This window comes from Pteropus medius, unplaced genomic scaffold (assembly GCF_902729225.1).
Source record: "Pteropus medius unplaced genomic scaffold, Ma_sr-lr_union100, whole genome shotgun sequence".
Classification (NCBI taxonomy): domain Eukaryota; kingdom Metazoa; phylum Chordata; class Mammalia; order Chiroptera; family Pteropodidae; genus Pteropus; species Pteropus medius.
In genome coordinates, this window is record NW_024353790.1 from 1684612 (window position 1) to 1697307 (window position 12696).

Genomic DNA, 12696 nt, shown 5'->3' on the forward strand with positions numbered 1-12696 from the left:
GTAAACTGCATTTTTGTCGTATGCACAATATATAACAAACTAATTTTTTTCTCCAAATTCCTTTTTACTTAACTTAGGAACAATTTTACTTATCGTCTTTAGCAATTAGACTCTACTGACACAGAGTATCCTGGATAAACTTGGGAGTTATTAAGGATAAATGAAATATTTTTAATATATATTAGGTCCATGGTGATATACCCAAAATATTTAGAAACACATTTTGCATCAGCTAAAGACTGTTGGAATCTGTTTCATTTGTGGAAATCATTCTCTTCAGAATAAAAATAAAATCCACCCCCATCGCAATCACATTTGCATACATAGTACTGTGTCTCTGTACAGGTCCATTCTTCTAGACCACCTTTGTTTTTTTCTTTCAGTTTCTGAGCCTTCTTTCCCCTAAAAAACTCAGCTTTATTCATGTTATCAAATCCTTATTTCCATTTGCTTAATTCAGCAAAATCCGATTATATAATATGACCATATTGTATATGAATTCTCAGATGTTCCACTTTTCTTTGAAATTTTGTGATAGAACAAATTAAACCAGAAGCCATGCTTTTTTCTAAATATGCTATCTTAGAAATTATTCTTTTAAAAATTAATTTCTTCGTTTTTATAATTTCCCTTGGCTTATTCACCATAGTTGGACAATTGATTTAGGTAGAGTCAAAAACCGCCTAACAAACATCTGAAAAGAGATGTGGTAGACGATGGAAATCCTGCAGACGACACGGACTCAGCTGCGTGTGTAGATTGGAGTCCTTCGTAAAGCGATTAACTTCAGGCCTGCTCAGCAAGCCAGCTGCAAAGTTACTTTTTCTGTAACTACAGGACTTTGTTTATGAAGGACCCAATTTCATGGTCAGTTTCCAGCAACCAGACACTTTCGTGAGAGTCGATTCCCACATTCCTAGCAAGATGTTTTGAACTCCTATTTCTTTTAGGAAATGTGTCCTTACGCCTTTCAGGAACAGAAGGGGTCTTCTAAAACTATTCAGAGAGAGAGAGAGACAGAGAGAGAGACAGAGAGAGAGAGAAGAGAAGAGAAGGGAGAGAGGAAGGAAGGAGGGAATAAAGAAAGAAAACATTGATGTGGGCTAATTAAATTAAAAAGCATCCCCTGTAATCTTGCAATTAAAAATAAAATACCCAAAGATGAAGAACTACCATCGGTTTCTTCTTTCTAGTCCTTCTACTCTGACTTGAATGCAAGTCGTCATCACACGGTTCCCCAGCTGGATGGGGCATGCCCACTTTCAGGTTCCCACGCACTGTACATGCCACTGTTACCAGCCTCATCTCCATACAATACTATATTTGCATAGCTAACAACACCTAAAAGGCTCCCAAATGATTAAAAACAAAACTAAGCTGCCTGGGTAGGAAGGACTTTGCCAGTGTGACCCAGAAAGTAAGCAGACCCTGAAGACTTCTGAGCAGTGGGGAGACCTGCCCAGAGGCCTGCCACCTGTGTGTTCTCTCTCTCCACACTAACCCCTGGCCACTGCTCTTCCCAAGCTGTGAGGTGTATCATCCCCGCTCCCCATTGCTGTGGTCCTGTTCAGAAAGGAAGCTGTTCCCTGGGCTGTGGCTTGGAGCTGGAGCTCATACTGGAAAACACACCTAATTAAACGTCGGCATTGTTCGGACTTGCACAGCGGTTAAGTGGAAAAAATGTAGCTAGAGTTTAGGATTTTAGCTGAGGAACTCTCTACTTACAGACTTAACTTTGAGACATTGCAAGCTTGATAGGGAATTGGTCTCTGAATTATACTGTTTTATCTCTGATGCAAGAAAATAATTAACCCGTTGTGGATTATCACAGCATATGGACCAGTTAATTACCTACGAAGATCACCAAATTATCCTGTTAGGAAGAGAGTTCCCTTAAAAGAAGGTGATAGATGTGAATCCTCATATAGGTTAGTATTATTTGTTTCACAAATTTCTTAGTAAGAAAGGTTCAAACACTTACTGGCATGTCTGCATAATACATTCAGTTTGTTGGTTATATATTTACTTATATTCATTTTGCTTTAAAAAACTGTATATGAGTCATTCCATTATGTGGATATGTGAATTTTCAATTAATTTTTTGTCTAGTGACTTCATAGTATTACATGTTCAAAGAGTTCCTAAAGGATTATTAAAGAAAGATGCTTGAACCAGGAACACCCCACTCTCGACTTGATATTCAGAGTGCATAGATAAGGTAAGGAACACCTGCCCTCATACAGGAGAGGGCTGGGTGTACCCACTGAAATGCCCATCAGCCACTCCCTGAACAATTTCAGTGGCTCCCTAGTTTAGAATCAAGTTCAAATGTCTTAGCCCAACATTCAAGACCTATTAATCTGGCCCCTATCTGACCACCTTGACTATTATTATTATTATTCCACCCAAACTTTTCAATTAACCAAATCTACCAATCAGTAGTATTCCCATATTGTGATATGTGAACTTCTTTGTTTGGGGCTGCAGTGTGCCTTCCTTTAAGGAGATGTACCATTTCCAAGGAAAAATGTTAGTTGCATGTCTTCTATTAGGTTTTCTTAAACAACTGGGTATAAGTTCCTTATTCAGAATGTCCAGACCACGCATTGTCTGTATCCCTTGCCCCCTAAACTGCAACAAGGACCATTACACTTTACCCAGGATGCACTCGACGTGTGATTATCAACAATGACAGAATAAGACAGGTGAGACATTTAAGTTGCGTAATGGTCAGGCTGGCATGTATGCGATTTTTTGTTTTTAAAAAAACTTCAGCAAACGAAATTTACATAATTGAAGCTAACTATTCATATAACAAAAGAATCCTTTAAAATCTCTCTACTAAGATTTTTTAACAGAAAGCTAACTAGTAGGCAGAAGCATAGGGAACAAATAAGCTTAAACTGGATTAAAAGTAACTTTAGCTTATTACTCACATCCCTCGCCCTAGAGGGAGGCATTCTTCTCTTTGCTATGGATCTTTCTAGAACTTGATGCTGTTCGTCTTCTTTCAATGAGAGATGATGCTGTAAAGCTCTAGCTGCTGTATCTGAAATGCAAATCCAAGAAATCACAGGTTGACAGAATTTTTTAGAACTGGAAAGAAACTTGAAGACTGTCTAGTGCAACCTTTCAAACAATTTTCCAAATAGTTCATGTCAAGAGAATAAAATTTAGAAGGTCAGCTTATTTGTGAATGACTAATATGTGGAGCAGTTTTTATAACTGGCTTCTGCTGTGAGGAGACATAGACCCACTCATGCATGCAACAATGCACACAGCAGCTTCTGGTGTGTGCCTGGGCTAGAGCTGGTGGCCTGGTGGGTGGTAGGGGGCCTTTCTCAGCGGATCTGTGAGTGTGAAGGAGTGAGAAATACCGTCCACACCCGCCCATGAAATGGAGCCTGTGCTTGGGCAGTACAGGGTGCTTTCCAGTCAGGATTGTGAATGGATCGTTTGGAGGTAGGGATGTAACATTTTTACTGGTAAGGCCCTGCACTCATTTCTTGGGCTTGGTGTAGGAATTATGGAGGTAGAAAGACGTGGTCTAGCATTGCCAAAGTGCCCTCCCCAGCTGCCCACTTGGAGGGGCAGTCCTTGTTGCAATGGCCTGCCTACCTAAGAGTAGCTACATTATTTCATTCATTAATTCATCCAATATTTTCCAAGCCCCACGTATGTGCCAGGACCATGCTAGACACAGGGGAGCCAAAGAGATGCTGTTCCAGTACCCATCGAATTGCCATATAATGGAGGACATAGACTTCAACGATTTAATATCCAAATCAGTGTAAATTGCCAATGTGGAAAGCAAAAGCTTTTATGAGGATGTATACAGAGAAATTAACCCAACCTAGAGGTTCAGAGGTGTTGTCCTTAAAACTGCCCTTTGAGCTGGGATCAGAAAAACGAGAAGGAGTTAACATGGCAAAGGGGAAAGGTGAAGCCAGAGAGAACAGCACAGGCAGAGGGAATATTTGCAGCCAGGACAAAGGCCTTGGGGCAGGAGCAGGTAGCTGCTGGGGAAAGGCTTAAGCGAGGAGGGGACGCTACTCAGAGAGGTGTTTGGACGAGACTGCGGGTGCTCCCTCTCACTCACTGGCTGTGGGAGGCAGAACATCTGAGGTCAGAGCACTGAGAGAGAAGGGGAGAGGTGAGGCCAGCAGATTTGTGGCCCAGGGCACGTCACTCGATTTCTCTGAGTTTCTTTTTCTTAATCTCTAGAAAAAGACTGCATTTGGAGGAAAGCCAGGATTGGTTCCTGGTTCTCCTACTTACTTCCCAGGTGACTATTAGAAAAATCACTTAGCTACTTTGCCCTTCAGCTTTTTCATCCAGAGAGGGAGGGTACGTACTCCCGCCCTGTCTGCTTTGCCATGTAGTCGTGAATTAAAAATTAGATCATGAATGGGAAACACTTGGAAAAATCGGAAGCGTGATATTACGAAGGTAGTAAAATAATATGGATAACAACAGTGATAAATAGAGGTTCATTAGCAGAAACGTGAATATTCCTGAAGGTGAAGTCATGAAGAGGGGGGGACACAGATACTAATCCGAGAGCTAATTCTTCTCATCTGTTATGGAAATGATTTAGTTCTTGATTCCACATGAATCTGTTGGTGCTGGTTTTGTGATTAGGCTGGGAGTTGTCTGATCCACTTGGTTGAAGAAAAATGGAGTTGAGTTTGAACCTCAGCTCCTCCACGTAATTGCTGTATTAGTTTTCGATTGCTGCATAACAAATTTCCACAAATTTAGTGGATTAAAACAATGCCCATTTATTATCTCACAATTTCCAGAAGTCAGAAATTTGGCACGGCTTAGCTGGGTTCTCTGCCGAGGGCCTCACGTACCAGGTGTTGGCTAGCTGTGTTCTCAGGTGTTGGAAGAATTTAGTTCCAAGCTCATTCAGATTCTTGGCAGAATTCAGTTTCTCGTGGTTGTAGGACTGAGGCTCTGGTTTCCTTGCTGGCTATTAGCTGAGGGTCATTCTCAGCTCCTAGAGGTATCTCTCTAGTCCCTGTATGTGCCCCCTCCATCCTTCTTCAAGCCGGCAGTGGCACATCGGGCCCTTTCACGGTTCAAATCTCTCTGACTTATTTTTCCAGTAGCAGGCAGAGAAAGCTCTCTGCTTTTAAGAATTTTATGTGATTCAATTAGATTCATGGATAATCTCCTTATTTTAAGGTCAACTGAGCCGTATGATATAACGTGATCGCGGGAGTGATAGCTCATTATATTCAAAGGTTCTGAGGATTAGGACCTGGAATCTTAGGAACTATTTTCAGCATTCTGCCTACCACAGTTTTTCAAAGTGATCCTGATGAGATTGTTACTTAACCTATGTTGGTCTTAGTTTTTTTCAACGGTACAATGGAGTGAAATCGTATCTTGATGCATCACTGTATTAAGTAAAATAACATAGGTATTGTGAACAAAATATGGCAGATATGTAACAAATATGAATGCCCTTTGCCTGGCATCTCACATTCTGTTTTGTACATTGAGAGCCTGGCTAGCTCCTAATGCAAGAGGAAATTTTATATTAAAAAAAAAGAGAGGAATGGGTCCTCTTCCTCACAAGTTTGGTTGTTCTTTCAGAGTTTTATGCTACTGTATTATATAACCAGAATTCGATTTCTCTTAAGTAGCTAAAAACTGATGTAAGCTGCATGTAGGCTTAAATTAAGAACCTGGAAAAGAAAGAAACTTGCCAGAATTCAACTATGGGGTATTTATGTCTGATCTTTAAAAAAAAAGAAAGGAAGAAACACGTTATATCTTGGCAGCAAAAGTAACTTCTTGGTGCGGGTAGTAGGTAAGAGGAAAACAGGAGTTTATATATAATTGCTGGTGTTTAGCTGGTTCTGTAAATTTTATGGGTAAATTCCCTCAAAGCTTACTTGCTTTTAAGACCACAGAACCTGATGAAAGAGAGCATGGTTCTACCCCAACTTCTTTAGTTGTGAAGACATCATAATCCTTGCACTGTGATGCTTCACGCATTCCCTCCATGCAACAGTGCGTTTTTATAGAGCCCCTGTCTTTATTAATATGAATTTCAACAAAAGCGCCAACAGCCTTTAAATCCATCAACTGGCTATAAATCTAAGCAGCTGCGTTATGAGTCACTGAGGGATCAGCACAGTGAATGGGCTTCTGTGCTTCTACCCGGGGGACGGACCACAACCTCCTTGAAATGGTCATTCTCCCCTAAATCAGTAATGTTCAGGTTAGAGGGAAGTCAGACTGTAGCCCTTTGCAAGTCTTCAAAGGCAACGTGGTAGGTGACAGGGAATTCACAGACTTGGACATTGGTATTAGTTGGAGGAGAGTAGCTGCTATTGTGAATTTCGAGTGGCCTTTCATTTGCTACTGTCCATCATTTCTCCAGCAATAGAAAGGAATAAATAATTTCTGCATATTAATATTTGCCTCATAGGAGTATTTTCAGGGTTAATATAATAGCATGAAAAAAATGCTTTGAGTGGAGCGTATTATCTGGTGATGATGCATTTTCTGTGCTCTACTCCAAGGCATAAGCCGTAGATAATGACTAAAGACACAGTCCTGGAGGATGACAGAAAAATAGAAAGATGGTGTTTGCTAGTTCAACTGCACGCAGCCAGGAATCTCCCAATCCACAAATGTTCTTCCTTACTTAATTCAGTAAAGTCCATATTAAATAAAACCTTGGGAAACGGGTATGATGGCTTACAGAACTTTTGGGTCTCCAGAATCCCCTTTCCTTTGTAATACGTTAGGTAGAAAGTCTTTAGACATACTGGTGTTTAAAAATGGTTTTCTTAAAATAATTGAATCTTTTTCTCACTCATACAGGTCTTACAGATCAGGATTACCCTTCTGAATATTAATTCTTATTGTATAATGCAGAGGATGACTGCTCTGAGGGTAGATTGAACTGATGCTCAGGCCTCTTTAAAGAAGTCACTTTAAAAAACACCCTGTATCTCTGAGAGGTTAATTTCTTTTAGTTTGCTGCTTTCTCCATTAATGGAACACTTACAATTAACCTATTTTCCTGAGGTTTATTTAGTATGCGAATGACTGACACCAGCCCTGACATCCTAGTGTCTAGCATTTTTTAATAATTTGAAACAGGACAAAAGTACATACTATGTTCTACAGAATATATAAAGGAACATAGGAGTTGGAAAAAGAAATTTAATAATGGCGACTGTTTATTGAGAGATTTCTATTTTGCTAGGTACTGCTAAGTGCCTTTCTTATATTATTTCATTAAATACCACAAGGGACCCTATGAAAAACATATATCATCATCATCGTCCTCGTCATCATTGTCACCTCCCTTTTACTGATAAAGAAATGGAGCACTAGAAGGTTGGGCATTTTCCCAGGGTCGCCCAGCTAGAAGGTGCTAGGGCGCAAATTTGAATGCAATTCTGTTTGACACTGATGCTATAAATGCTGGTGACATATGCGATGGTATATAATATATGGTCACGTAATGGCCTCCCGGCCAAAGGGAAGCTGTGCTTGAAAGGCAGGCTGAACTGACTGAAAGGCCTTTTCTTTAGAAGAGGAAACCACAGCAGATGGACAAGTGACGTTATACTGAGACCTTTTGGTTGGGTTTGGTTGCGACCCAGGGTGTGGTCTGGGGCCTGTCAACCTCTTGGAGTAGGGGACGAGGGTGCATGGAGATGCCGCAGTCCTTGTAGACATAGGAGAGGGGCTGTCAGGCAGCCACTTGGGGTAAGCTGCTGGAGACAGGGCACTCATTTTTCCCTCAGCCAGGCCTGCAGTGGGATGGGTGGGAGGCTAACGTGGAGGGCAAGAGTAGTTGATGTTTCACTCAGAAAGGAGCTGTGGAATCCCGCAGAGTCTCAGGGTGAGGATGGTGTTCTATGAGGCACCGCAACACCGCCCTACCCCTGCCCTTGCTTTTCTGAAAAGACAGCCAGGATTAGCACAGTGTTTTGCCATTTACGCTTCCTGAGATGCTCCAGAGGTGCCGACTGGCTGTGCTAGTCACTCTGAGGAGTGATAAAGGGAACGTGAATCCTGTTCCCTTCACTCATCAGGTTTATAGCCCCCTGGAGATAACTATTTTAATATAAATCCTGAACACTTCGACATGGAGCTTTAAAAGTGAAGCAAAAATTATAGTCAAGTGTAATTGATACTTTGTAATTTACAAGGCTGGCATAACAGAAAGTTATTTCAGAAGAGTACAATGCTCCTTCTTTTAAAATATATTTTCCCGGGTGTGGTTCCATAGTGTAGTGGTTAGCATGTCTGCTTTACACACAAAAGGCCCTGGCTTTGCGCCCCAATGGAGCAACAGTCCATGGTCTACGGCCATGCCACCCTGAACAAGCCTGATGTCTGATCTCGGAAGCTAAACAGGGTTGGGCCTGGTTAGTACTTGGATGGGAGACTACCTTAGAAGACCAAGTGCCATAGGTATAAATAATAATAATAATAAATAAATAAAATAAAATATATTTTCCCATTGCTGCTATATCAAATGGAACCTCAGATTCCAGAATCCACAGGCCTGCCTCGCCACTCAGGCAAGAGGACAGCTCTAGGAGACAAAGGACTGTCTGACATCCAAAACCGATGATGCATTCGGCAGCCGGTTGGGATCCTGTCATCAGGCATGACCTATAAATTGATGAGGAACTATGCTTGGTGCTCAGCAGAGATGCATCACTTTGTGGCATGGGAGAGGCAGTGGGGAAAAGCGCTGTTGGGGGCCATAGTCACATCAGAAATGGAAATTTTGAGGAACATTGGAAGGTAAAAGCATTTATCTTTAAATAGCAAGTCGCAGCATCTAAGACCAGATTTCAGTGGAAACCCTTTCAAAGAGACTGGTAGAAGAAAAAGCTCTCAGGCATCTGTCCTGTCAATATCACCGAGCTGTGACAATATCGGTGCGGTGACCTCAAGACGGCCTCATGACGGGTGTAAAGAACCACCTGAATCTCGTTAGAGGATTTTATCATTTTCATAAAACCTGACCCCAAAGCAACTTCTCATTTGCCGTTGCAATGAAAGCAGGAGAAATTTTTGTAATATTTGACAATAACCAACATGGACCCCATGGAAATGAAAAGGAAGACAAATTGCCAGGGGAGAATGAAGTGCCCTTAGCTTGCCCTCTGATGAAAGGATCAGCAATTAAGTTCGCTGTGTCAATTTTGGAAGGCAGAATAAGAGCCAGTAGTTAATGCATCCAGAGTGAGAGCTGATCCCTGGTAACAGGTGACATTAAAATGCATTCTAACTTTCTAAGTCTTATGCTATGGCAGTTAACACTTTTAGTAGTCACAGGAAGTACAAAAGAACTTAAAAGTGCCAAGAGATGTGCTTTATCGCCCAAGAGAAGAAATGTTCTTTATCGTTTGGTTTATTAATATTTAACCAAAATGTTTCCTGTCTGTGAGCTGTCTGACCAGTCTGCTTGTCTTCCTCAGTGGAAAGCCTCTGTCTGTAAGGCTTTCGAACCCTGCGTTTCCTGGTGAGAGAAGAGAATTTCGAATTAAAAGGAGGCAAGAGAACTTGCCCAGTATCACTAACAAACTAGAGATCTAAGCAAACCATGGAGACGACTCCCTCATCTGTGGACGGAGACAGGTTTTCCTTATTGAAATGGTGGGTACAAGTGTCGGGAGACCCCAGCAGCCAGTGTCCCTTCAGCAGGCGACAGGAGAGGGTTCTCCACCTCTGGATGAGCTCAATGGGTGACAGCCCTGTCACTTTATAGGTTTCGCCCTCTGTTTATACCTGTTGGATGTGCTAATGTTTGCGTGGAGTGGGGAATCTAGCAGAGATTTCCAGAAAGGGCATAAGGAATCCAAACAGGAAAATACAGATGGGTTTTGTCCTCTCACATTTTCCTGTGCCTGGAAGGAAAGTCCAAGGTTAAGTGAGCAAATGCTTTTATTTACGACGATGAGACACTTCACATCCCCACTGCGGCACGCACTCAGGGTTCTGTTTATTTTCCGCATTTAGGCTTTTCAAAAACTAATTTTGAAACCGGGTAAGCAATACATTTAAGTATATAAACACAAAATGCGATGATAAAATTTCAAAATACATAGGGGAAAGTTCTGGAAATACATAGACGAGAATGGTAATAGTGGCTAACTCAGTAGAGGGCTGGGAGTGGACAGGTCGGGGAATGAGGCTGGAGCAGGGGTTCGTCAAAGGGTCCTTCAGCCTTATTTGTAACATTTTAACATTTTACATGGAGAATATTTCTACTCTTCGGCCTTATTCCTGGAAACCTCTGCAGGCTTGCCAATTATTCTTATACTTCAACGTTGCCCACTTAGGAGTCCAGTTGAATAATTCGGATTTGGGGAGTTGAGTAGATACTTTTTGAGCAAAGGATTATATCATGAATTGTTATTGATGAAAGAAAGAAGCCTATTGGAGTTTGGCGGAATTAGAATTGTTACAGCTCCCATGCGGTCTTCCCACAAATAGATAACAACTCCTTCTCTTCCTCTACAGAGAAGGTCGTCCCAAAGCCTCATTTCTGGTTCCAAAATGGAAAGCCATTGTTGCAGGCTCCACTAAGTCTAGTTGCAAGTACAGATAGGAGGCTAGGAAAGTCCCTCGAGCCACTTAACGCAGAGGAACCGATTCCCAGAACCAGATGAGAAATAGAGGCGGGGCAACAGGGAAGGCCGCCAGAGCCTTTCACCTTGGCCTTCCTGCTTCCCCGACCGACCGGCCCAGCGCTGTTGGAGGCACCCACGTCCTCCCACCAAGGCCCAAACACCCCCTCGCTCTGGCTCCTGCTGCTCTTTAATATGTACCTTGCGCTCCAGCCAAAGGAAACCACTTCCTGTTTCCTGACTATTCCCACGCTTTCCCGGAGCATGCCTTGTTCCCACCTATTCTTCTGCCTGCTGAAATTCTGCCTGTCCTTCAAGGCCCACCTCCGATGCCAGAGTCTTCCCCTTTCTGGATCTGCCCAACTTGACATCATTTTTTTCTCCCCCAAACTCCGTCATCATCTGAGGTTTTCTGGTTAGAAATGCACGTGTCCCATTGCCCCCGAGAGGGTGTGAGCCCCTGAAGGCAGGGTGATGTTTGAGTTCCACATTCCATTCCTACTTCCTTCCCATATGCCGGGCCTTTTATTCTAACATTTGGAGAAATAAAAAATGGTCAGGGCATGGTCCCTATTCTCGAGCTCCTAGTTTGGATATTCGAATAATTACCGAAGTTGGTAAGTAAGGACTATGGACCTCCCGCCCCCGAATCCACACTCTGCATCTGCTTGAGCGCCCCTAGGAACACGTGAGCCTGACTTCTTTGCAAACGCCACGTCTCAGAACTTAGAGGAAGGCTCATTCTGCACAGGGCCTCTGGGCCCGACTGGAGAATTGAGGAATAAGAAAGAATCGAATGTCAGGGGTTTTCACTTCAGAGGTAGCAAGTAGGATGAGAAAAGGGGCTGTTGGGAAAGGAGGCAGTTTTAGAAGGGAAGATGCTAATTTTGGCTTATAGTGGCATCAGGAAAAATGAGAGCTATCTCACAGGCAGCTGGACACATGGGATGGCACCCAATACAAATTGAGTTTAGTTGAATTGACTGTAGGTACATAGGGAATTAATACTGGTGAAGATTTAGATGAAGCTGTCAAGTCAACGAAGGGTCTTGGGAAGGAGACAGAGAGGGAAGAGAATTGAAGATAGAGACTAGAAGGTAAGCACAAGTAAGGGGAGGGAAATAAAGTGGAGTGTCAGAGGGCAGCCCACCGGAGGAAGAGGGCGACGTGAAATGGCACAGCAATGAGCGATTCGGTCATGGAAGCAGGAATTAGTGTGATCACTGGAGAGACAGTTAAACACAAGTTCTCTGCTTCCTGCTATGCAAGTGTGTGTGCACATGTGTGCACGTATGTATATGTCTGAAGAGCAGCAGCTGCTGGAAACCCATGATGCTGTAAGGCCTCACCCTGCCTTTCTCCCTGGAAACTTTGGGGAAGGCTGGCTCTGGCCATAAGGCAGTTGGGTCCTAGGGGCCCTGGCCCACGAGTGGCTGTGAGGACTGGCCTCTCCTGCAGAGTGGATGGAAGATGGAGAATCCAGCCTCACCCCAACCAGCTCCTTCCTTCGAGCACTCTTGAAAACATATTCAGTCTTTAGAAGAATAAAAGAGAAATGAGTTGGAGCCACACTATGCCCCAGGGAGCTGGCAGGTGAAGGCGAAGATGACATTTTCGCTGTGTCAGAATCCGGCGAAGAGAAAACTTCCACCGGCCTCAGGTAAACCATCTTACACAGAATAGTCAGACACCTGGCTAAGAGAATCTGGCACTGCAGTATGAGTGCCTGTGTTTGAATCCTGGTTCTGTCACCTACTAGCTGAGAGCCCCATGGCAGATAATTTAACAACTTCGGACTTGAGTTTCTGCATCTGTGAAATGAGGACAGTAACTAGACCTTTCTCATGGAGTTGCTATGAAGGCTTGAAAGTAAAGCGCTTAGAATAGTAGTAGTCACAGTAGGTATACAGTAAATGGTAGCTGTTTTTATTAGAGCAGAATACAATAAATACGAGGTTGCACCACCTCCTTCTTATTAATCTGGTTTGACCAGACCAGATTCAGTCCTTGACAAGGAGAGTGTTAAAGAACATCCCACCCGACATGCTAGTACCTTTTCTCCCGTGGGCAGACC

The 12696-nt window shown here is 42.9% G+C and overlaps 1 pseudogene; it reads left to right on the top strand.

The window, feature by feature from the left end:
* Positions 1-8338: 8338 nt before the first annotated feature.
* On the top strand, positions 8339-8454 carry LOC120593504 (uncharacterized; annotated as a pseudogene).
* The last annotated feature ends 4242 nt before the right edge of the window (positions 8455-12696 follow it).